The sequence below is a fragment of the Nicotiana tomentosiformis genome, chromosome 7, assembly GCF_000390325.3.
Source record: "Nicotiana tomentosiformis chromosome 7, ASM39032v3, whole genome shotgun sequence".
In the NCBI taxonomy this organism is placed as follows: Eukaryota; Viridiplantae; Streptophyta; class Magnoliopsida; order Solanales; family Solanaceae; genus Nicotiana; species Nicotiana tomentosiformis.
In genome coordinates this window covers 46,611,859-46,639,579 of record NC_090818.1, presented here as the reverse complement: position 1 = coordinate 46,639,579, position 27,721 = coordinate 46,611,859, and the positions used below count along the sequence as shown (strand labels likewise).

At 40.5% G+C, this 27,721-nt stretch overlaps 1 pseudogene; it reads left to right on the top strand.

The window, feature by feature from the left end:
• Positions 1-20,457: 20,457 nt before the first annotated feature.
• LOC104109464 (G-type lectin S-receptor-like serine/threonine-protein kinase At4g27290) overlaps positions 20,458-27,721 on the top strand; it is a 113,664-nt pseudogene continuing 106,400 nt past the window's right edge.

Here is a 27,721-nt window from a genome sequence, read left to right as displayed (position 1 = left end):
ACGGAGCACGCCCACACGCCCGTCACCTAGCATGTGTGTCACTTCAACACTAATCACGTAACACGTAATTCGGGGTTTCATACCCTCAGGACCAAGTTTAGAAGTGTTACTTACCTCAAACCGTGTAAATCTCTACTCCAATAAGCCCTTGCCTCGCGAATTGGCCTCTGAGTGCCTCAAATCTAGCTGCAAACAATTTGATACAATCAACACGAGGTAAAGGAATCAATTCCATATGAAAATAATAAGTTTTTAATCAAAAGTAAAAAAGTCAACTCAAAAATCAACCCCCAGGCCCACGTCTTGGAATCCGATGAAAGTTACAAAATTTGGACACCCATTCAACTAGGAGTCCAACCATACCAAAATTACCCAAATTCGATACCAAAATCTCGCTCAAATCCCCAAAATTCGGCCTAAGATATTTCTCCATTTTCCCCAATTTTTCAACCCAAATCACTAATTAAATGATGAAATCAAAGATATAATCATGGAATTTAACAAAAACTAAGTAAGAATCACTTACCCCTAATCACTCCCTTGAAAATACCTCCAAGAATCGCCTCTAACCAAGCTCCCAAAATCAAATTGTGAAATAATCTCAAACCCTTGTTTTTGAGACTTTAAATTCTGTCCAGTTATCCCTTAATCGCGATCGCAAAGCACAAATTCAGTTGTCCAAGAATTAACCCTACGTGATCGCCTAAATACCCACGCAAACGCGATGCACTGATCCCTCATACCTAAGTGATCGTGAACAACATCACGCAATCGTGATGAACAATCACACGTGAATACTCAGCCTTCTCTTCCTCTTCGGGAACGCAGCCTAGCCCACGCGTTCGCGCTTCACAGCTTCACTAACCTACCCGATCGCAATACTCTACTCGTGAACGCATAGAGTAAAAATCTAGCTGCCCATAACAAGCCTTCGCGATCGCGGACCTATCCACCCAAATGCATAGAAGGAAACTAGGCATGAACACCAGCAGTCTCCCAAGTCCCATTTTCACTTCATTAACCATCTGAAATCTACCCGAGGACCCCTGAACCCAAACCAAACATACAAATAAGTCCTAAAACATCATACGAACTTAGTCGACGACTCAAATTATATCAAACAACATCAAAAACACGAACCGCATCCCAATTCAAGCCTATTGAACTTATGAACTTCTAACTTCCACATTTGATGTCGAAACCTATCAGATCAAGTCTGATTGACCTCAAATTTTGCACACAACTCATAAATGACACAACGGACCTACACCGACTCCCGGAACCAAAATTCGAGCCTGATAACTACAAAGTCAACTCTCTGTCAAACTTCTCAATTTCTAAAACTTCTAATTTTCAAACTTTCGTCATTTCAAGCCTAAATCAACTACGGACCTTCAAATCACTATCTAGACACACTCCTAAGTCCAAAATCACCCAACGGAGCTATCAGAACCATCAAAACTCTATTCCGAAGCCATTTACACATAAGTTAACATCTGTTCAACCTTTTCAACTTAAGCTTCCAACCTTGAGACTAAGTGTCTCAACTCATTTCGAAACATCCCCGGAACCAAAACGACTATCCCGAAAAATGACATAACGACAATTTTGCATAAAATAAGTAGTAAATAGGGGAACGGGGCTACAACACTTAAAATGACCGGCTGGGTCGTTACATCATTCCCCTCTTAAACAAACGTTCATCCTCGAGCTGGTCTAGAAACATACCTGGAGTCTCAAATAGGTGTGGATATCTGCTCCGCATCTCTCACTCGGTCTCCCAAGTAGCCTCCTCAACTAGCCGACCACTCCACTGCACCTTCACTGAGGCTATGTTCTTTGACCTCAACTTTCGAACCTGTCGATCCAAAAATGCCACCGGCTCCACATCATAAGTCAAATCACCATCCAACTGAACAGTGCTGAAGTCTAACACATGAAACGGATCGCCGACCTACTTCCGAAGCATAGAAATATGAAACACTAGAGGAACACTCAACAGACTAGGTGGCAAGGCAAGCTTGTGAACCACCTCTCCAATCCTCTGAATCACCTCAAACGGCCCAATATACCGAGGGCTCAACTTGCCCTTCTTCCCGAACCTTATAACACTCTTCATGGGTGAAACCTTGAGTAGTACCTTCTCCCCCAGCATATAACCAACATCGCGAACCTTCCGATCGACATAACTCTTCTGTCTAGACTGCGCCGTAAAAAGACGATCCTGACTCAACTTAACCTTGTCCAAAGGATCTTGAACCAAGTAAGTAGCCAACAATCTAGCCTCACACAGATCAAACTACCCCGCCAGAGACCGACACCATCTCCCATACAAAGCCTCATACGGATCCATCTGAATACTCGATTGGTAGTTGATGTAGGCAAACTCTACGAGCGGCAGAAACAAATCCCAAGAACCCCTGAAATCTATGACAAACGCGTAGCATATCCTCCAATATCTGAATTGTACACTTAGATTGTCCGTCTTTCTGAGGGTGAAATGATGTACTCAACTCAACCTGGGTGCCTAACTCTCGCGGCACTGCTCTCCAACACTATGATGTAAATTGCATTCCCCGGTCTAAAATGATGGACACTGGAAAACGTGAAGGCGAACAATATCGCAGATGTAGATCTCAGCCAACCGCTCCGAAGAATAAGTAGTCCCAACTGGAATGAAGTTCCAGACTTGGTCAACCCATCCACAATCACCCAAATAGCATTAAACTTCCTCGATGTCTGTGGGAGCCTAACTACAAAATCCATGGTGATACGCTTCTATTTCCACTACGGAATCTTAAGCCTCTGAAGCAATTCACCCAGTCTCTGATGCTCATACTTCACATGCTGGAAATTTAGGTACCGAGATACAAACCCCACTTTATCTTTGTTCATCTTCCTCCACCAATAGTGCTGCCTCAAGTACTGGTACATCTTCGCGACAGCCAGATGAATCGAATACCGCAAACTTTGGGCCTCATCAAGAATCAACTCACATAGCCCATCGACATTAGGCACATAAAACCGACCATACATCCTCAACACCCCATCATCCCTAATAGTAACTTCCTTGGCATCACCGTGCTGAATCGTGTCCTTAAGGACAAGAAAATGAGGATCATCATATTGGCGCTCTCTGATGCGATCATATAAAGAAGACCGAGAAACCACACAAGCTAGAACCCGATTGGGCTTCGAAACATCTAATCTCACAAACTGGTTGGTTAAAGCATGAACATCAACTACAAGAGGTCTCTAACTGACAGGAATAAATGCAAGGCTACCCATACTCACCGCCTTTCTAATCAAGGCATCAGCTACCACATTGTCCTTCCCGGGATAATACAGAATGGTAATATCATAGTCCTTTAGTAGCTCCAACCATCTCTGCTACCTCAAATTTAGATCTTTCTTTTTGAAAAAGTGATGGAGACTTCGATGATCCATAAATACCTCACAAGACACACCATAGAGATAGTGCCTCCAAATATTCAATGCATGAATGATGGCTACCAACTCCAAGTCATTAACAGGGTAGTTCTTCTCATAGGGCTTCAACTGACGCTAAGCATAAGCAATCACTCTACCCTCCTGCATCAAGACATACCCGATACCGATCCGAGAAGCATCACAATACACTGTATACGAGCCAAAAGCTGAAGGAAAAACTAGAACTAGAGTTGTAGTCAAGGCAGTCTTGAGCTTCTGATAGCTCTCCTCACACTCATCTGACCACCTGAATAGAGCACCCTTCTAGGTCAATTTGGTCAAAGGCGCTACAACAGACAAGAAAACCTCCACGAAGCGTTGATAATATCCGGCCAAGCCGAGAAAACTCTGAATTTCAATAGCTGAAGACGGTCTGTGCCATCTCTGGACCACCTCTATCTTATTTGGATCCACCTTAATCCCCTCACTGGATACCGCATTCCCCAAGAACACCACCGAACTAAGCCAAAACTCACACTTGTAGAATTTGGCATAAAGTTTCTCCTCCTTTAGCCAGAGAAATACAATCCTCAAATGTTGGGCATGCTCCTGCTGGCTACGTGAGTACACCAAAATATCATCAATGAATACTGACAAACGAGTCGAGATATGGCTAAAATACACTATTCTTTTGATGCATGAATGCTACTAGGGTGTTGGTCAGCCCAAAAGACATCACAAGGAACTCATAGTGATAATAACGGGTCCTGAATATTGTCTTTAGAATATCCGAGTCTCGAATCTTCAACTGGTGATACCCAGACCTCAAATTAAACTTAGAGAACACCCTCGCTCCCTGAAGCTGGTCAAATAGATCATCAATGCGTGGAAAAGGATACTTGTCTTGATTGTAACTTTGTTCAACTGTATATAGTCAATGCACATCCGCATATTACCATCAGTCTTATTCACGAATAGAATCGGTGAACCCCAAGGTGACATACTACGCCTAATAAACCCCTTATCAAGAAGTTCCTGAAGCTACTCTTTCAATTCCTTCAACTCAGTTGGTGCCATACGATACAGAGGAATATAAAAGGGCTGAGTACCCGGTACCAAGTCAATACCAAAATCAATATCCCTGTCGGGTGGCATGCCCTACAAATCTACAGGAAACACATCCGAAAAGTCTCGCACTACCAGAATAGAATCAATAGTAGGAGTATCAGCACCAACATCCCTCACAAAGGCCAAATATGACAGACACCCTTTCCCAACCATCCGCTGGCCCTTCAGATAAGAAATCACCCTGCTGGGAACATAATCTAGAGAACCTCTCCACTAGATCCTTGGCAACCCTAGCATCGCCAACGTCACGGTCTTAGCATGACAATCTAGAATAGAATGACATGGAGACAACCAATCCATACCCAAGATCGCATCAAAATCAACCATACTAAGTAATAAGAGAACAACTCTAGTCTCCAATCCCCTAATAGTCAGTGCACACAACCGATATACATGGTCTACAACAATAGTATCGCCTATCGGCGTAGATACATGAACAGGTGAAACTAAGGACTCACGGGGCAAATCCAAATAACGAGTAAAATAGGATAATACATAGGAATAAGAAGAACTGGGGTCAAATAATGTGGAAGCATCTTTGTGGCACACTGACACAATACCTGTGATCACTGCATCTGAAGCAACAGCATCTGGCCTGGAAGAATAGCATAGAATCAGGCCTGACCACCACCTGATCGGCCTCTCCCTCTAGGGCAACTTCTAGCTGCCTGGAGCCCACTCGAAGCTGGCTGGGCGGGTGGCGAAGTAACTAGTGCGGAAGTCATAGCCTGACCCCTCTACTGAACTGGACCTCCCGGGCGATGAGGACACTGTCACCACATATGCCCAAACTCCCCGCACTCAAAGCATCTCCCCGCTGGTGGTTGTGGGTACTGAATCGGTCCCCAAGTACCAGAGTAACTACTAGAAGGACCTGGCACAGATGAACCCTGAACCGATGGAGCACTGAATGAGCTCTGAGATGGGAGAGCACTGAGAGATGACTGATCCGGGCGAGCACTGTACAAACCTTGGCTAGCTGATGCACCATAATAAACTGGACAAGCCATATGAGCGGGCCAATAAGGATGACCCCTACTGTGGTATGACTGCCCCCCAGGGGGAACACCATTAAAATCACCCGAACCACGAGGCCTCTTGGCCTCCCTCTGCTAATGCTTTTGACTACGGACCATCTCTAGCCGCCGAGCAATATCAATCACCTCGTCAAACCTAGCACCCGATACACTCTCTCGAGTCATAACAAAATGCAACTAATAGTGGATGACAACAATGAACCTCCTTATCCTCTCCCTCTTAGTGGGAACCAACCAAACTGCATGACGACCCAACTCTAAAAATCTTATTTCATACTAGGTCACAGACATGCCCTCCTAACGTAGCTGCTTGAACTGCTTGCGCAGTTGCTCCCTGTGGTCTGTGGCACAAACTTCTCCAAAAAGAGAACGGAGAACTCATGCCATGAAAGTGGTGCAGCACCGGCTGGTCTGCTCCCTCATAGGCCTCACACCATCTGAAGGCATCCCCTGATAGCTGAAAAGTAGTAAAGGAGACTCCATTAGTCTCCATAATACCCGCCGTGCAAAGAGTTTGCTGCACCTATTCAAGAAGTCCTGGGCATCCTCTGACTCAGCCCCACTGAATGATGGAGGCCTGAGCCTCCCAAATCTCTCTAGCCTCTTTTGCTCCTCATCAGTCATAATGGGATTCACCTGGGCCAGAGTAACTGCAACTGATTGGGCTGGTAGTACCCCTGGTGTGTGAAGTCCCTGCATCACCTGCTCTAGAGTACGGGCGGTGAGGCCCCGGCCTAAGAAGTGGTTGGCGCTGTCCAAATAGAAACCGCCTGAGCAAAACTAGTGCAAATGGTCAATATCTATGCCAAAGTCTCCTGAAGGCCTGGAATCACAATGGGCACAGCTGGTGCCTGAACTGGCCCCACTGGCTCAATTACATATGGAACTTGCTCCTGAGCTGGAGCAACTGGTGGATTTGCAAGTGCTGCTCTAGCTGTTATATGAGCGGCACCTCGGCCCCTACTGCGACCCCTACCGCGGCCCCAGCCTCTCTTGGCCCTAGCCGGTGCTACTGGTGGTTGTCCATCCGATCTGGTAGCATGTGTCCTCACCATCTGTGAGATAATAGAATAATAGAAGTTTAGTTCTCGAATCAACAAATTCACATGATAAGAATACAAGAAAGTGAAGTTTTCCTAAGGGTTTGGCAGCCTCTCAAAGATATGTACAGACGTCTCTATACCGATCCGCAAGACTCTACTAAACCTGCTCATGACTCGTGAGACCTATGTAACTTAGACTCTGATACCAACTTGTCACGACCCAAAACTCAACCTGTCGTGGTGGCGCCTATCATGATACTAGGCAAGACGACACTCATACATACCAACACTTTCAAATTCAGAATATACTAAAACGGATTTAAATAGGTAAAAATCTCATAAAAACCAGATGAAAATGTCACTACTCAATACAGAAATTCCTAAAACCAGGGTGTCACTGAATATATGAGCATCTACACAAATACATAGTCTGATACACTATCTAAGAAAGTAGAACAATAAAAATGAGGGATAGGGGAGGAGAGTCAAGGTTTGCGGACGCCAAGGCGGCTACCACAAATTCTGAGAATCAGCAACCACTATGTCCTGAAAAACCTGGATCTGCCCACGAAGTGCAGGGTGTAGCATGAGTATAACCAACTCAGTAAGTAACAAGTTTAACTTTTGGGCTGAAAGCAGTGACGAGCTTCACAGGTATAGTCCAATTACAGAAATACAGTACAGAAATGTAGGCACGCTCTCTAGTTTAACAGTTAAAGCTCAGACAGGTAATATATATCAAGTACAACGAAAATAAGGAATGATACGTCTCGATATCTACATGTCAGTAATGTATGCCAACTGAAGTACAAAACAATGATGAAGTCATTTTCATACTCTCAGAATATCAATCACTCAGCCCTCTCATTCACTTCATCCTCACAGTCACTCATTCCTCATAGTCGCTTCATCCTCACAATCACTCAATCCTCCCAATCGCTCGGCACTCGCTCTCGATACTTGCACTCGTACTCAGTAGGTACATGCGCTCATTGTAGGTGTGCAGACTCTGGAGGGGCAGATCAGGCCCAAGCGCTATAATAAGTTAATCATGGTATGATTCAATACAGCATGTTGCGGCGTGCATCCCGATCTCACACAATCACGCCTTGGCCTCACTCAATCATCAATTTCTTATGTCTCTCAGGCTCACATAAATCATGATAATCAGCCCTAACAATGACGATATGATGTATTAATAAATGGCAACAGAGACTGAGTTACGATATACAAATAATAGATGTGATTGAGTACATAATTGTAATTAAGCAAATAATTCAACATGCAACACGACCTCTGTGGGTCCCAACAGTACCAACATGTAGCCTAAGCATGATTTCTAACATGACTCGCAGCTCAATTTCTCTAATACATGGAGAATATACAGATAACAACAAGATTATTCGACTATACAGTTCCATGGAATCGACCAAGTCACAATTCCTACAGTGCACTCCAACACGCCCATCACCTAACATGTGTATCAACTCAACACCAATCACATAACACGTAATTCAGGGTTTCATACCTTCAGAACCAAGTTTAGAAGTGTTACTTACCTCAAACCATGCAAATCTCTACTCCAATAAGCCCTTGACTTGCGAATCGGGCTTCAAATTCCTCGAGTCAAGCCACAAATAATTCGATACAATCTACACGAGCTAAAGGAATCAATTCCATAAGAAAATACTAAGTTCTTAAATAAAAGTAAAAAAAAGTCAACTCAAAAGTCAACCCCGGGCCCATGCCTCGAAATCTTATGAAAGATACAAAGTCCGGACACCCATTCAACCAGGAGTCCAACCATACCAACATTACTCAAATCCAATATCAAAATCTCGCTCAAATCCCCAAAATTCGGCCTAAGAAGTTTTCTCCATTTTCCCCAATTGTTCAACCCAAATCACTAATAAAATGATGAAATCAAAGGTATAATCATGGAATTTAACCAAAACTAAGTAAGAATCACTTACCCCAATCACTTCCTTGAAAATATCTCGAAGAATCGCCTCGAACCGAGCTCCCAAAATCAAATTGTGAAATAACCTCAAACCCTCATTTTTTATACTTGAAATTCTGCCCAGTTATCCGCGATCGCGAAGCACAAACTCAGTTGTCCAAGAATTAACCCTACGTGATCACCTAAAGACCCACACGAATGCGATGCACTGATCCCTCATACCTACGCGATCGCGAACAACATCACGCAATCGCGATGAACAATTGTGCGTGAATCCTCAACCTTCTCTTCCTCTTCGCGAACGCGGCCTAGCTTACACATTCGCGCTTTACACCTTCACTAACACACGCGATCGCAGCCCTCTTCTAGCGAACGCATAGAGTAAAAATCTAGCTACCCATAACAAGCCTTCGCGATCGCGGACCTATCCTCCTGATCGCATAGAAGGAAACCTGACCTGAACACCAGCAGTCTCCCAAGTAACATTTTCACTCCGTTAACCATCTGAAATCCGCCCGAGGCCCCCGGGACCCCAACCAAACATACCAACAAGTCCTAAAATATCATACGAACATAGTCGAGGCCTCAAAACATATCAAACAACATAAAAAACACGAATCGCACCCCAATTCAAGCCTATTGAACTTATGAACTTCTAACTTCCACATTTGATGTCGAAACCTATCAAATCAAGTCCGATTGACCTCATATTTTGCACACAACTCATAAATGACACAATGAACCTACTCCAACCCCCGGAACAAAAATCTGAGCCCGGTAACCACAAAGTCAACTCTCGGTCAAACTTCTCAATTTCCAAAACTTTTAATTTTCCAACTTGCACTATTTCAAGCCTAAATCAACTACGGACCTCCAAATAACTATCCGGACACACTCCTAAGTCCAAAATCTCCCAACGAAGCTATCAGAACCATCAAAACTCTATTACGGAGCCATTTATACATAAGTCAATATCTGGTCAACTTTTTCAACTTAAGCTTCCAACCTTGAGACTAAGTGTCTTAATTCATTCCGAAACATCCCCGGAACCAAAATGACTACCCCGGCAAGTGACATAACCAAAATTGAGCATAAAATAAGTAGTAAATGGGGGAGCGGGGCTACAACACTAAAAACAATCGGCCGGGTCATTACATCATCCCCCTTTTAAACAAATGTTCGTCCTCGAACGGGTCTAGAAACATACATGGAGTCTCAAATAAGCATCGATATTTTCCCGCTCGGTCTCCCAAGTAGCCTCCTCAACTAGCCAACCACTCCATTGTACATTCTCTAAGGCTATGTTCTTTGACCTCAACTTTAGAACCTGTCGATCCAAAAATGCCATTGGCTCCACATTATAAGTCAAATCACCATCTAACTGAACCGTGTTGAAGTCCAACACATGAGACGGATCGCCGACATACTTCTGGAGCATAGAAACATGAAACACTAGATGAACACTCGACAGACTAGGAGGCAAGGCAAGCTTTTAAGCCACCTCAAACGGCCTAATATATCGAGGGCTCAACTTTCCCTTCTTCCCGAACCTCATAACACCCTTCATGGGTGAAACCTTGAGTAGTACCTTCTCCCCAGCATGTAAGCAACATCGCGAACCTTCCGATCGGTATCACTCTTCTATCTAGTCTACACCGTACGAAGCAGATCCTGAATCAACTTAACCTTGTCCAAAGCATCCTGAACCAAGTTAGTACCCAATAGTCTAGCCTCACCCGGATCAAACCGCCCCACCGTAGACCGACACTGTCTCCCATAAAAATCCTCATACGGAGTCATCTGAATGCTCGATTGGTAGCTGTTGCTGTAGGCAAACTCTGCAAGCGACAGAAACTAATCCCAAGAACCCCCGAAATCTATGAAGCACGTAGCATATCCTCCAATATCTGAATAGTGTACTCGGACTGTCTGTCCATCTGAAGGTGAAATGATGTACTCAACTCAAACTGGTGCCTAACTCTCATTGCACTGCTCTCCAAAACTTTGATGTAAAATGCGTGCCCCGATCTGAAATGATGGACACTGGCACACCGTGAAGGCGAACAATCACACGAATGTAGATCTCAGCCAACCGCTCCGAAGAATAAATAGTCCCAACTAGAATGAAGTGTGTGGACTTGGTAAACCGATCCACAATCACCCAAATAGAATCTAACTTCCTTGAAGTCCGTGGGAGCCCAACTATAAAATCCATGGTGATACGCTTCCATTTTCACTCTGGAATATCAAGCCTCGGGATTAATTCGCCCGGTCTCTGATGCTCATACTTCACCTGCTGACAACATAGGCACCGAGCTACAAACCCCACTATATCCTTCTTTATTCTCATCTACCAATAGTGCTTCCTCAAGTCCTGGTACATCTTCGCGACAGCCGGATGAGTGAAATACTGCGAATTGTGGGCCTCCTCAAGAATCAACTCACGTAGCCCATCTACATTAGGCACACAAATTCGACCCTGCATCCTCAACACCCCATCATCCCCAATAGTAACATCCTTGGCATCACCGTGCTGAACAGTGTCCTTAAGGATAAGCAAATGGGGATCATCATACTAGCGCTCTCTGATGCGATCATATAAGGAAGACCAAGAAACCAAACAAGCTAGAACCCAACTTGGCTCCGAAACATCTAATCTCATGAACTGGTTGGCCAAGGAATGAACATAAACTGCAAGCGGTCTCTAACTAACATGAATAAATGCAAGGCTACCCATACTCATCACCTTTCTACTCAAGTCATCAGCCACCACATTGGCCTTCCAGGGATGATACAGAATAGTAATATCATAATCCTTTAGCAACTCCAACCATCTTCGCTGCCTCAAATTTAGATCCTTTTGTTTGAACAAGTGCTGGAGACTTCGATGATCCGTAAATACCTCCCAAGACACACCGTAGAGAGTGTGTCCAAATCTTCAATCCATAAACGATGGCTGCCAACTTTAAGTCATTAACAGGGTAGTTCTTCTCATAGGGCTTCAACTGACGTGAAGCATAAGCAATCACTCTACCGTCCTACATCAAGACATACCTGATACCTATTCGAGAAGCATCACAATACAATGTATACGATCCAGAAGCTGAAGGCAAAACTAGAACTAGAGTTGTGGTCAAGGCAGTCTTAAGCTTCTGATAGCTCTCCTCACACTCATCCGACCACCTGAATGGAGCACCCTTCTAGGTCAATTTGCTCAAAGGCGCTTCAATAGACGAGAAAAGCTCCACGAAGCGTCGATAATATCTGGCCAAGCCGAGTAAACTCCAAATCTCAGTAGCTAAAGACAGTTTGGGCCAACTCTGGACCGCCTCTATCTTCTTTGGATCCACCTTAATCCCCTCACTAGACACCACGTTCCCTAAGAACGACACCGAACTAAGCCAAAACTCACACTTGGAGAATTTGGCATAAAGTTTCTTCTCCCTCGGCCTCTGCAATACAATCCTCAAATGTTGGGCATGCTCCTCCTAGCTACGTAAGTACACCAAGATATCATCAATGAATACTATGTCAAATGAGTCGAGATATGGTTGAAATACATTGTTCATCAGATGCATGAATGCTACTGGGGCGTTGGTCAGCCCAAACGACATCACAAGGAACTCATAGTGACCATAACGGGTCCTGAATGTCGTCTTTAGAATATCTGAGTCTCAAATCTTCAACTGGTGATACCCAGACCTCAAATCAATCTTAGAGAACACCCTCGCTCCCTGAAACTAGTCAAATAGATCATCAATGCACGAAAAAGGATACTTGTTCTTGATTGTAACTTTGCTCAACTGCCTAAAGTCGATGCACATCAGTATAGTACCATTCTTCTTCTTCACGAATAGAAGCGGTGCACCCCAAAGAGACACACTAGGCTTAATAAACCCATTATCAAGAAGTTCTTGAAGTTGTTCTTTCAATTCCTTCAACTCGGCTGGTGCCATACGATACGGAGGAATATAAATGGGCTGAGTGCCCAGCACAAAGTCAATACCAAAATCAATATCCCTGTCGGGTGGCATGTTCGGCAGATCTACAGGAAACATATCCGAATAGTCTCGCACTACCGGAATAGAATCAATAGTAGGAGTATCAACACCAATATCCCTCATAAAGGCCAAATATGACAGACACCCATTCCCAACCATCCATTGGGCCTTCAGATAAGAAATCACCCTCCTGGGAACATAATCTAGAGAACCTCTCCACTCGATCCTTGGAAACCCTTACATCGCCAACGTCATGGTCTTAGCGTGACAATCCAGAATAGCATGGCATGGAGACAACCAATCCATACCCAAGATCACGTCGAAATCAACCATACTAAGTCATAAGAGATCAACTCTAGTCTCCAATCCCCCAGTAGTCATTACACACGACTGATATACACGGTCCACAATAATAGTATCGCTCACCAGCATAGATACATGAACATGTGAAATTAAGGACTCACGAGGCATATCTAAATAACGAGTAAAATAGGATGATACATAGGAATAAGTAGAACCAGGGTAAAATAATATGGAAGCATCTCTATGGAACACTAAGACAATACATGTGATCACTGCATCTGAAGTAACAACATCTGGCCTGGAAGGAATAGCATAGAATCAGGCCTGACTACTACCTGATCGGCCTCCCCCTCTAGAGCGACCTCTAGCTGCTCGGGCCCCACCCCGAGCTAGCTGGACAGGTGGCAAAGTAACTAGTGCGAAAGTCATAGCCTGACCCCTCTACTGAACTTGACCTCCCCGCACTCGAAGCAACTCCCCGCTGGTGGTGGTGGGGACTCAATCGGGCCCCGAGTACTAGAGTAACTACTAGAAGGACCAAGCACAGATGAACTCTGAGCTAGGAGAGCACTGAGAGATGACTGAGCTGGACGAGCACTGTACGAATCATGGCTAGCTGATGTACCACGATGAACTGGACAAGCCATATGAGCGGGCCTATAAGGACGACCCCTATTGTGGTAGGACTGCCCCTAGGGGAACACCACTGAAACTACCCAAACCATGAGACCTCTTGGCCTCTCTCTCCTTATGCTCGTGACTACAGACCATCTCTAGCCGTCGAGCAATATCAATCACCTCGTCGAACCTAGCACCCAATACACTCTCCCGAGTCATAACAAAACGTAACTAATAGTGGAGACCATCAATGAACCTCCTAATCTTCTCCCTATCAGTGGGAACCAACCAAACTGCGTGAAGAGCCAACTCTAAAAATTTCATCTCATACTGGATTACAGACATGCCCTCATAATGTAGCTGCTCGAACTACCAGCGTAGCTCCTCCCTGCGGGTCTGTGGCATAAACTTCTCCAAGAAGAGAATGGAGAACTTATGCCATGAAAGTGGTGCAACACCAACTGGTCTTCTCCTCTCATAGGCCTCCCACCATCTGAAGGCAACCCCTGATAGCTGAAAAGTAGTAAAGGAGACTTCACTAGTCTCCAAAATACTCGCCGTGCGAAGAATTCGCTGGCACCTATCTAAGAAGTCATGGGCATCCTATGACCCAGCCCCACTGAATGATGGAGGCCTGAGCCTCCCAAATCTCTCTAGCCTCTTCTGCTCTTCATCAGTCATTATGGACCCACCTGGGCCTGATTAACTACAACCGGTTGGGCTGGTAGTACCCTCGGTGTCTGAAGTCCCTACATCACCTGCTTTAGAGTACAGGCAGCGGGAGTCTGAGTGCCTCCCCCGGCCTGAGAAGTGGTTGGTGCTGTCTGAACAAAAACTGTCTGAGAAAAACTAGTGTAAATGGTCAATATCTGAGCCAAAACCTCCTGAAGGCCTGGAATCACAATGGGCACAGGTGGTGCCTGAGGTGGCCCCACTGGCTCAACCACATTTGGAACCTGCTCCTGAGCTGGAGCAACTGGTGGATCTGCAGGTGCTGCTCTAGCTGCTGTACGAGCTACACCTCGGCCCCTATAGCGGCCCCAGCCTCTCGTGGCCCTAGCTGGTGCTACTGGTGGGTGTCCGGCCTGTCTGGTAGCACGTGTCCTCACCATATGTGAAAGAATAGAATAATAGAAGTTTAGTTCCCGAAAATCACAATATTCGCACGATAAGAATACAAGAAAGTGAAGTTTTTCTAAGGGTTCGGCAGCCTCTCGAAGATAAGTACAAATGTCTCTGTAAAGATCCGCAAGACTCTACTAAACCTGTTCATGACTCGTTAGACCTATGTAACCTAGGCTCTAATACCAACTTGTCACGGCCCAAAATTCAACTTGTCGTGATGGCGCGTAGCATGATACTAGGCAAGCCGACACTCATGCATACCAACAAGTTCAAATTCAGAATATACTAAAACAGATTTAAATAGGTAAAAATCTCATAAAACCGGATGAAAATATCATAACTCAATACAGAAGTTTCCCTAAATCAGGGTGTCACTGAGTACATGAGCATCTACACAAATACATAGTCTGATATACTGTCTAAGAAAGTAGAACAATAAAAATAAGGGATAGGGGAGGAGAGTCAAGGTCTCCGGACGCCAAGGCAGCTACCTCGATAATCTCTGAACGACCGCAAACTCTGAGAATCAGCAACCACCATATCCGGAAACACCTGGATCTGCACATGAAGTGTAGGGTGTAACGTGAGTAAAACCAACTCAGTAAGTAACAAGTCTAAGTTTTGGGCTGAAAGTAATGACGAGCTTCATAGGTACAGTCCAATTACAGAAATATAGTACAGAAATATAGGCATGCTCTCAAGTTTAACAGTTAAAGCTCATACAAGTAAGATATATCAAGTACAACTAAAATAACGAATGATACGTCTCGATATCTATATGCCAGTTATGTATGCCAATTGAAGTACAAAATAATGATGAAGTCATACGCATACTCTCAGAGTATTAATCACTCAGTCCTCTCATTCACTCCATCCTCACAGTCACTCATTCCTCACAGTCATTTCATCCTCACAATCACTCAATCCTCCCAATCGCTCATCATTCGCTCTCGGCACTCTCACTCAGTAGGTATATGCGCTCACTGTGGGTGTGCAGACTCCGGAGGGACAGATCCAGCCCAAGTGCTATAATAAGGCAATCATGGCATGAATCAATACAACATTTGGGGGCATACATCCCGATCCTACACAATCAGGCCCTTGGCCTCACTCAGTCATCAATTTCTCATGTCTCTCGGGCTCACAAGAATCATAATAATCAGCCCAAACAATGATGATATGATGTATTAATAAATGGCAACAGAGACTGAGATACGATATGAAAGCAATAATTGTGACTGAGTACATAATTACAATTAAGCTAATAATTCAACATGCAACACGGCCTATGTGGGTCCTAAGAATACCAGCATGTAGCCTAAGCATGATTTCTAACATGACTCGCAGCTCAATTTCTCTAATACATGGAGAATATACAAATAACAACAAGATTATTCAACTATATAGTTCCACGGAATCGACTAAGTCACAATTCCTACAGTGCACACCCACACACCTGTCACTTAGCATGAGCGTCACCCCAACACCAATCACATAACACTTAATTTGGGGTTTCATACCCTCAGAACCAAGTTTAGAAGTGTTACGTACCTCAAAACCGTGCAAATTTCTACTCCAATAAGCCCTTGCCTCGCGAATCGGCCTCTGAATACCTCGAATCTAGCCACAAACAATTCGATACAATCAATACGAGCTAAAGGAATCAATTCCATATGAAAATACTAAGTTCTTAATTAAAAGTCAAAAAGTCAACTCAAAAGTCAACCCCCCCGGGCCCACGTCTCGAAATCTGATAAATCTTACACAATCTGGACATTCATTCAACCACGAGTTCAACCATACCAAAATTACTCAAATTCGATACCAAAATCTTGCTCAAATTCCCAAAATTCGGCCTAAGAAGTTTTCTCCATTTTTTCCAATTTGTCAACCCAAATCACTAATTAAATGATGAAATCAAAGATATAATCATGGAATCTAACCAAAACTAAGTAAGAATTACTTACCCCAATTACTCCATTGAAAATCTCTCCAAGAATCGCCTCCAGCCAATCTCCCAAAATCAAATTGTGACATAACCTCAAACCCTCATTTTTTAGACTTTAAATTCTGTCCAGTTATCCCTGAATCGCGATCGCGAAAAATGCTTCGCGATCGCGAAGAACAAACTCAGTTGTCCAAGATTTAACCCTACGCTATCGCCTAAAGATCCACGCAAACACGATGCACTGATCCCTCATACCTACGCGGTCACGAACAACATCACGCGATCGTTGCCCTATACTCGCAAACGCGTAGAGTACAAATCTAGCTGCCCATAACAAGCCTTCGCGATCGCGGACCTATCCACCCAATCGCATAGAAGGAAACCAGACCTGAACACCAGCACTCTCCCAAGTCTCATCATACGAACTTAGTCGAGGCCTCAAATCATATCAAAAAATATCAAAAACATGAATCGTACCCCAATTCAATCCTATTGAACTTATGAACTTCTAACTTCCACATTCGATGTCGAAACCTATCAAATCAAGTTCGATTGACCTCAAATTTTACACACAACTCATAAATGATACAAGGGACCCACTCCAACTCCCACAACCAAAATTCAAGCCCGGTAACAACAAAGTTAACTCTCGGTCAAACTTCTCAATTTCCAAAACTTTTAATTTTCCAACTTTCGCCATTTCAAGCCTAAATCAACTACGGACCTCCAAATAACTATCCGTACACACTCCTTAGTCAAAAATCACCCAGCGGGGCTATCAGAGCCATTAAAACTCCATTCCGGAGCCATTTACACATAAGGCAATATCCGGTCAATATTTTTAACTTAAGCTTCTAACCTTGAGATTAAGTGTCTCAACTCATTCTGAAACATCCCCGAAACTAAAACGACTACCCCGGAAAGTCACATAACGACAATTAGGCATAAAATAAGCAGTAAATGGGAAAATGGTGCTACAATACTTGAAACAACCTGTCGGGTCGTTACACTATTTTTACTGATCATGCAGCTTTAAAATATCTCTTAGCAAAGAAATATGCTCGACCTAGATTGTTAAGATGAATTTTACATTTACAAGAATTTGACCTTGAGATAAAAGATAAGAAGGGGACAGAGAAACATGTAGCTGATTTTAAGGTTATTTTGATAAATCGACATTGTATTCATACTTTTATAATAATATAGATAGATATAAATATAGATATATAGATTTTTCTTCTTAATAAGTATTATTTATTTATAAGTAGGGTATTTAAATTTTTAAGAAGGATATTTTAGTAATTTAACTTTTTAATTAAGGGCTTCCCACTTTAATATGATATAGATAACTTCTTCTTCTTAATAAGTATTATTGTTATATATTTATTTATAAGTAGGGTATTTAAATTTTTAAAAAGCATATTTTAGTAATTTAACTTTTTAATTAAGGGGTTTCCACTTTTAATATAATATAGATATAGCTAACTTACTACAACTACACAGTAGATTAGCCAAACTCACGTATATATATATACATACGTGAGTTTGGCTAACCTACTATGTAGTTGTAGTAGGTTAGCGTTGTATACACATTTGGTTTACCTAAATTGCCCCTACCAATCTCTGCTACCTTACAAATAGCTTAGACTATTTTGTCTTTTCATTTAAACCCACCATCATCATGATGAGCTCGTCGCTGTCTCTTTCATTTTCCTTCGCAAGTCCTCCTGCTGCCCGCTCCATGAATCACATTCAAGATTTCAAGACATTTTAATTCTTTGATTTCTCACAAAGCTAAGCTCTCGAACACCATGAACGAAGAATACTCTTACAAATTTGGAGTCGATCTTGGAAAGATAAGGAACCCATTTATCATAACCAAAAAGTTATTTGTTGAAGAATAAACTGAAGAAATGGGGAAAAAGGGCTTAACTTTAAATCATGTCTTCTGTGAAGTTTAAGCCCCATAAATGAAGCTCCTTAACTATTTTAATAATTTTCAAGGACTCCAAATTACGTTGCAGAAACGGAAGAGAAGGGGCTTAACAGGGATTAACAATAAAGCAAAAAGTTAGTAAGAATGTTTTTTGATTCATGAACATATGCGTAAGAACGTACAATCATCGATTCATTGAAAGTTTCGGTGACTTCGATTAATCATTACTTTAAAAAGATATTTCATTTCATTTCTGATATTTTTTAGATTACCCAAATAGAGAGAAGAAGAGACTAACACACACAAAATTAGCCAAAGCTATTTTGAAGTAGCCGCTATCTTATATAACTGGAAGCTTCACGGATGAAAGAGAAGAAGGTATACACACACAGAGAAGATGATAGATGGAAAACGGAGAACAAGAGAGGGGTTTAGTTTTTTGACAGAAAGACCAAAAGGCCCCTCTCACTAATGTGTTTAGAAAAGACTATTGAGGGTAATTTGGGTAAGGTAAATGTAAATAAAATGACTAACATACTACAATTACGTAGTGGGTTAGAAAAATCCTATATATTGGTTTATTTATATAATATACAGTTTATATGTAAATTGTAAATATGAATGTGCACCTTAATAGAATGATAATTATTGTATATTATAACAGTATACAATACATTATATACTCATCTAAAAAAAGTATACTTTTTCGTAATACTTATGACATTACAAAGTACACTTTTTGATATGAAATGCTTTGTCTACAAAAGTTTGATGGCTATCTAGATTTAGAATATTTTTTTTTCTCTATGCAAAAATGGTGTAATTACTCGATGGACACCTACTGGAATGAGAGGATTGTAAATATTAGCTAAAAGGAAAAAGTTATATATATACTTTACATATAAACTATATATTGGATGACAACATAAAATTGGTTACTGATGGAAAAACAAAGAAATGAATTAGAATGCTAGCCAATTGTGTTGGAGCTTTTTTAGGTAAGTAATTATTTGTTTTAATATGCATTTAATTATGTTATCACCAACATAAGGAATCTCCTTATTTTTAGCCTTTTATTCATATGATAAGTTATGCGTTTTTGTTTTGATGATTTGACAAACTTCATGAGAGAACGAGATAAGGAACCTGATACAATTAGTTCCCTCGCATTTAGAGTAACTAGTCAGATGTCTGGTTCAATTTTCAATAAAATCGGATAAGAGAATAGTAGAGGGAACAGATAGGGATCAGTTCCCCTAGTCGTCGTGCAGTCAACTCTAAAAAGGGGGAAAGAAAAAAGAATGAATAAACTGCTCAAAGCTTTTCTTGGACTAAAGAAAACCCAGTAATTACAGGTGAGAGGTTGAAGAATATAGTTGGGTTGTCACCGTGCTATTATTTTTGAACATAGATAAGGGGGGAAGCTAGACAAGTGGTGCAGTTGCATCTCCAATTTAGCGAACTAATACAAACTGTTTGCCATTGGGCTTTCATTCAAAGTCTCAGGGAACACGTCTGAATCAATGTCCCTGTAAATTAGGCTTGAATCCAACATTTGAACCTTTAAATTAAACCCTTTATGGGTCAGGTGGGCAAGCTGCACATGCATTTAATTAAAAGATTAAAAAGTAGTCAGTTGCTGCACTTCTCGTTCACTGGTTCGTGGTCTTTTATATCTCAATTCATCTGCTTCAAGAATTCTTGCCTGCACTCATCTTGTCATCATGATACCAGTACTCAATCGTATTGCCCTTGGGTTGAAGACTATATCAAAGCCTATAGCTAGTGGGTTGAACCACAAATTCCAACAATCCATCGTCCGAATGGCTCAGGTAAATGAATTTGGTATTTAGGCTAAATATTGAATAGATTGTAGGTTGTGCGTTAGTCTATGAATATATACAACGTATAGAACATCACAAGGACGTGATGGCCATACTGAAAGGATGCCAAGGTAAAGCAAGAACTCTGATCTCTTATGCTTCATCAGAAATAGATCATGTTGGAAGGCACATGTTGCTTGATCTCTTAAGTTTCATAATTGTGGCAGGGGTGGAAGAAAATAATGTTCGATTCAAGTGGTACTAGTCATCGTTTCAGGGACGGAGCCATGCACCTCAAATAAGACGCCCAAATTGATGCCAACTTGAAGCAACGATTCATAGAATCTCAACTTTAGGAGCGATTATTATATGCATTATTGTACGTTGGATCATGCTAAATTAAGTTATTCTAATAAAAAATTAATTATTATTATGTTATTTTTAAATTTCTCATTAATTGAGCAGCTTCACTTCTTGATTTTCTTCTTTAAGTCATGCTTTTTGTTCTTTCTTTTTTTGCGCTTGTCTTTGTGTCAACTTATTCTTGCTATCTTTTAGCAGTATCATTTGCATAACTCGTTTTTCAATGGTACACTTTCCAAAATCCCAATCTTTAGAGCTTGATTATTAATTCAATTTTCCGTTGTCCTTGATGTTAGAATATACTATCATATTCGTAATGAAACCTCTGGTTTTTACCATATTTAGGATAAAATTATAATTAACTATGAAGTCAATAAAATTGCGAGAAAAAAGAGAATACTTTACTAATTTAACGCCAAAACCCTTCTTTGTTGCCGTGTAGGAGAGTAGGAGACTACATGTATATTTCTACAGCAACTCTAGAACCAAAGATCACAAATTTATAAGAATTCATTCCGTTTTTCAAAGTAAGCCACTTATATAAAGTACAGTAATAAGATATCACTTTATAATCCTATGCGAATTAAATTTATCCTTCAAAATTTTATTGTGCTAGATAAACATTACTTTTGTCTTGATCGTATTTTTTTGTAATTTCCTCCTAAATATTAGTTTAACGAACAAGATGCAAAAGAATTCTTTTTGTGATACAATTTTTAGAAGATAACAAATTTAATGAGAAAATTCATAAAGTAATTATTATTTTCCAATTATTAAAGAACAATTAAAATTTTTTTAAGAATATAAATGTGTGAGAAAGAGAAAGAGAAAGAAAAAGGTCGGTAAGAGTCAATACTATTGATGATTTTGCAAATATAAAGATCTAAGAGTGGAATGTCAGATCGGTCTTTTACTCTTTGTAAATAAAATTTATGGTGCATAAAATTATAATTACGATTAAATATTCAAAAAAAGAGGTGGACTAATCTTAAGAATCTGAATGAACAGAAAATAAATTATTTTTTATGTTAGGACCAAATAATCAAATCTTTCAATTAATTATTAGCAATAGAATCCAATTCAATTATTTTTTAAATTCATCATGAGTAAAATTATTTTTCAAGTTAAAAAAAAATCTTAAGGTTCATATATTTATTCTATAAAAGGAGCGGTAGAGATTAAAAGAAATTAGATCACAAAGTAAAAAAGATTAATATAGTATTAAGAAGGACATACAAGTGTCTGAGGAAGCACAATCAAAGCTAAATTCTGAACAAGAACAAGCTTTCAAGACTATATTATAAAGAGTCGACTATGGTATAGCAGGATTATCCTTTGTAGATGTCTCTGGCGGAATCGAAATGATATTCCTATGTCATTACTTGTAAATGTCAAATCAAGAGGCATGATATTGTTAGTAATAATAATAAGTGGTGTACCGACAACGATTTTATTATGAGGTCGTACAACTCACTTTAGATTTGATATACCTCTTCAAAAAATTAAAATAACCATTACAAATATATCAAAGCAGAGCAATAGTGCTAAATTTATAAGGAAAGTCAAATTAATAATATGGGATGAAGCACTTATGGCTAAGCGTCAAAGAATCAAAACAATTACGTAGAGTTCTAGAGATATATTGGATATCAATGAACCATTTGGTAGAAAAGTAATAGTTTGTGTGGTGGTTTCTGTCAAGTATTATCAGTAGTTCCAAAATCGACAAAAGCAAAGACCATATAAGCTAGCTTGCCAAAATTATACTAATAGCCTCAAATAAAAAAAATTCAAATGACAATAAATATTAAAGTAAGAATAGATCTAACATTCAGTGACTTCTTGCTTCCGGTCGAAAACGAAAAAGATGATTTAGTTCTTCTAGAACACATGGTTATCAACCACAATGGTAATAGTAGTGCATTTAATAAGAAAAAATATTATCATCATTAGATTAAATGCAATTTTAAGTTTTATGGTAAAAATAAAATATTTTTCAGTTTTGATTCAGCAGAAGATGATACCAACAATTACTACCAAAATGAATACTCAAATACTTCAATATCAAATGGCCTTCTACCATCTAGGTTTGTTATCAAATTCATTATTTCTTACATATCACTATATATATATATATATATATATATATATATATATATATATAATAGACTAAGGTAAAAATGAGCTTCCATTGCATATAGGTTAATTTTGAAGAAAAATATGCCCGTCATGCTACTAAAAAACTTAAATCTGCCGAATAGCATATGTAATTGTCACGACCCAAAATCTCACCTGTCGTGATGGCGTCTATCTCAATTCTAGGCAAGCCAAAAATCTCAATAAATCACCTTTTCTTTAAAGTTTGAAAATAAAATAATTAAATTCAGCGGAAGAAATCACACAATTTCAAATATAACACTCCCAAAACCCAGTGTCACTGAGTACATGAGCATCTAATATGAATACAGAGTTTGACTGATAAACATCACTGTCTGAAGTATAGAACAGTACAATAACTAAACAAGAAGGGAATTGTCACTACCCAAAATCCCACCACAGGAGTCGTGATGGCACCTAGTCTCTAAGATTAGGTAAGCCGATTTCCATTACATTTTTGAAGCGATTTTTTTTTAAACTAACAACAGAAATAATTACAATATACGACCTCCCAAGACTGGTAGTACTGAGTCACGAACTCTAACTGAATATATAGAATGATCATGAGGACCGAATATACAATACTGTTTGATTACAAGTTAACAGTACAATGAAATGAAAAGACTCCAAGGGACTACAACGACCAAGCAGCTCTACCTTGAATCCTTACGATCCCGCTTTAACTCTGCTCAAGTCCGTTATCTTCAATACCTGGCTCTGCACAAAAATATGCAGAAGTGTAGCATGAGTATGCCACAGCCGGTACCCAGTAAGTATCAAGACTAACCTCAATGGAGTAGAGACGATGTACAGTCAAGACACTCACTAGTCTAATAACCTGTGCAATATAATATACAAAATACTAGGAAACAAATAGCAATAAGGGCAGGATAAAACAACCAGTGGTATGCGCAGCAAGATAACAAGAATACCATAAACATCACTCAACAATTAATAATACATGTACGCCCAATTAATTCAAGTTTTTCAAATAAATATCCTTCACATAAAATTCTTCCGAATAACTTTCTTTCAAATGTAGTTTTCTCAAATAATTATTTTTCAAATATAATTCTTTCAATAAATCTTTTCAAATATAATTTCCTCAAATAATTATCTTTCAAATACAAATCTTTCATATAATTTTTATGAATAAAAATCCTTCCAAATAAATATTTTGAATATAATTCTTTCAATTAAAAAGTCACCATGTGACACCTCATTTCATAATCATAAAAAATACGGGTCTCATCCTATTTTTATATTTTTCGTAAACATGGGTCTCAGCCCATTTTTATATTTTCACGGCACCTCGTGCCCATAATTAAATCATATCACAACTGCACGAACAATTCACGTGCCAATTATCATCATCATTTCATCACAGCACCTCGTGCCCACATTTCATATCACAACTGCACGGATAATTCACGTGCCAAATATCCTCATTATTTACTCACGGCACCTCGTGCCCACATTTCAATTTATAATCTGCCTGCAATAGCCACAGGCTCTCAATTTCAACATAAATCAGATTGTTATGAATTTACCAATAACAAGACAATTTGCACAAGGTATAAAAGTGAACACAAGAAAATCACAATATCACATGAAAATTATCAACACCACAACCCCACATCATCACATATCGCCCCTGACAATAGCCACCCTTATCGCTCATATTGCTACCCTATCACTCTTATAGCCACCCTTATCGCTCCGCCCAGACAATATCAATAGTCCACTTCCGGTCCAATTCTCCAAAAATTTGACTTTCGCCATTTCAAGCCTAAATTGGCTACAGACCTCAGATTCACAGTCCGGACACGTTCCTAAGTCCAAAATCACCCAACGAAGCAAACGGAACCGACGGAACTCCATTTCGGAGTTGTCTTCACACAGTTCTGACTACAATCAAAATCCTAAGACTTAAGCTTCCGTCTTAGGGACTAAGTATCCCAAATCACTCCGAATTATCCGTAAATCAAACTCGACCACACACGCGGGTCATAATATAAACTGCGAGACTGCTCGAGACCTTAAGTCACTGAACAAGGCATAAATTCTTAAAATAAAAGTCGGGTCGTTACAAGAATCAAGTCTGCGATCGTCAAGCAGCTACCTTGATATTCTCCAACGGAAATAACTCTGAATTCTAGCAATCGTCGTATCCAGGAGCACCTGGATCTGCACATGAGGTGCAGAGTAGAGTATGAGTACAACTAACTCAAGAAGTAACAAGACTAACCTCTGGGCTGAACGAAATGATGAGCTCCGCAGGTACAATCCAGTAAAAATAATGGTACAGAAATATAGGCATGCTTTCAAGTTCAACATTTATACTCAATACAAGTGAAATAGATCAATACTGTATGATATGAGGCATATGACATCTCGGTAGAAAGATCTCATGTAAATACTGCTCACAAATTATCCGGTCACTTGGTACTGTTTATGGCCAATCCAACCTAGGGGTGTTCCAACCCGTATATCAATACACATCGACTGACAATCAGTCACTCAGTACCGTAAAAGGCCAATCCAGCCCTGAGATAATTTATCCCTAAATATAAATGATACTGACAAGATCCATGTCTAGATAACTCATTACAATACAATTAAGTAAGGCAAGTCCATGCCCTGAAAAATCCATCCCATATATATATATATATATATATATATATATATATATATATATATATATATATATATATATACAGTAAGTAATGCAAGTCCATCCCGAATATTGATGATCGTCTACGCTCACTGGGGGTATGTACAGACTCCGGAGGGGCTCTTTCAGCCCAAGTGTAATACAAAGCCAATATGGCCTATTGTAGGCGGGCAGTCCCGATCCGTATATTAACAAAGCCTATAAGGCCTGCTGCAGGCGGGCAGCCTCGATCCATACAATAGTAAAGCCAATAAGGCCTGCTGCAGGCGGGCAGCCCCGATCCAGAAAATAGTAAAGCCAATAAGGCCTGCTGCAGGCGAGCAGCCCCGATCCAGAACAATAATAATGTATAAAGCCATTCTGGCCTGTTGCAGGCGGGCAGCCTCGATCCATTTAATAATAACATATATAAAGCCAAATGGCCAGCTGCGTTGCGCAACTCAATCCCATAAATATCCTCACAATGGACAATTATTACAGAATGTAAAATATATATTTTTGAACAATTAATTCAACAACAACACGACCCCATGGGTCCCAAAATATTGGCACGTAGCCTAAACATGATCTTTAGTAGGAGCCTCAACTCAATTTCTCTAACACGTGGAGAATGTTTAGATAATAATATGATTCATTAATCTTACAACTGCACAAGATTTATTCAAGACACAATTTATATGGTGCACGTCCAAATGCTCATCATCTATCGTGTATGTCACCTCCAAACAATTTATATCATACCAAATTCGGGGATTCATACCCTCAGAACCAAGTTTAGAAGTGTTACTTACCTCAAACCGTGTAATTCTTTACTCTGGTATGCCTTTACCTATCTCAAATTCCTTATAGATTGCGAGATATGAGCCTCTAAAGTCAGACGACGAACAACAAAATTTCCTTCTTCGCGAATGCGAGAACCTCTTCGTGAACGCGAAGAACAAAGTCCCAACAGCAAAATCCTTCTTCGCGAACGCGAGAGGCTCCTCGCGAACGCGAAGAACAACACCAGAACCAGCAACCAGCAGCATCAAAACACCCAAACTTGGTCCGGAACCATCCCGAATCAAACCCGTAGCCCCCGGGACCCCGTCCAATTGAACCAACCAGTCCCAATACATAACACAAAACTGCTCGAGGCCTCAAATCACATCAAACAACATCAAAGCCACGAATCATACCCCAATTCAATGCTAATAAACTTTAAAATTTCATATTCTATATCTTGTGCCGAAACACATCAAATCAATCTGGAATGACTTCAAATTTTTCACACAAGTCATAATTGACATAACGAAGCTATTCCAATTTCCATAATCAGATTCCGGCCCCGATATCAAAAAGTCAACCCCCGGTCAAACTTCCCAAAATTTCATCTTTCGCCATTTCAAGCCTAATTCTACTACGGACCTCCACATAATATTCCGGACACACTGCTAATCCCAAAATCACCATATGGAGCTATTGGAATCATCAAAATTCAAATCTGAGGTCGTTTACACATAAGTCCACATCCGGACACTATTTTTAACTTAAGCTTTAAACCTTGGAACTAAGTGTTCAAGTCATTCCAAAACCTCACCGGACCCGAACCAATTACCCCGGCAATTCACATAACAACTGTAAAGTATAATTTGAGTAGTAAATGGGGAAACGGGGTTGTAATACTCAAAACGACCGGCCGGGTCGTTATGTTCTCCCCCACTTAAACATACGTTCGTCCTCCAACGTGCCAAGAGTTGTTTCCAAGCAATCAAATCACTGCTCTATCTTACCACACACGTATGCGGGGGTGAACCCACGTCACCCTATTCCATATAGGCTTGACAACACAATACCACTGAAATCATTGATTTAACTTTAGCCCATAAACCTTGGAAATTCAATTCCCAACCTTTCAGAATTTCTTTCCAAGACACGAATTTTACATTTACACACTGTATAAGTTTGAACAAGCTGTATCAAGCCGTAACTATAACCACAAATATAATCAACTAATATAATACATAACTCGCATGCTCGTAGCACCATTCGTGGTCACAGTGACAACTCCAAAACCAACCACATACTAGTATTAAACCCCTATCAAACCAAACCTCATCCCAAAACCTTCGTACACTGTTGATAATAAAAGAAATACGCGAAATTTCATGACCACTTACCAGACCAACAAGTCACG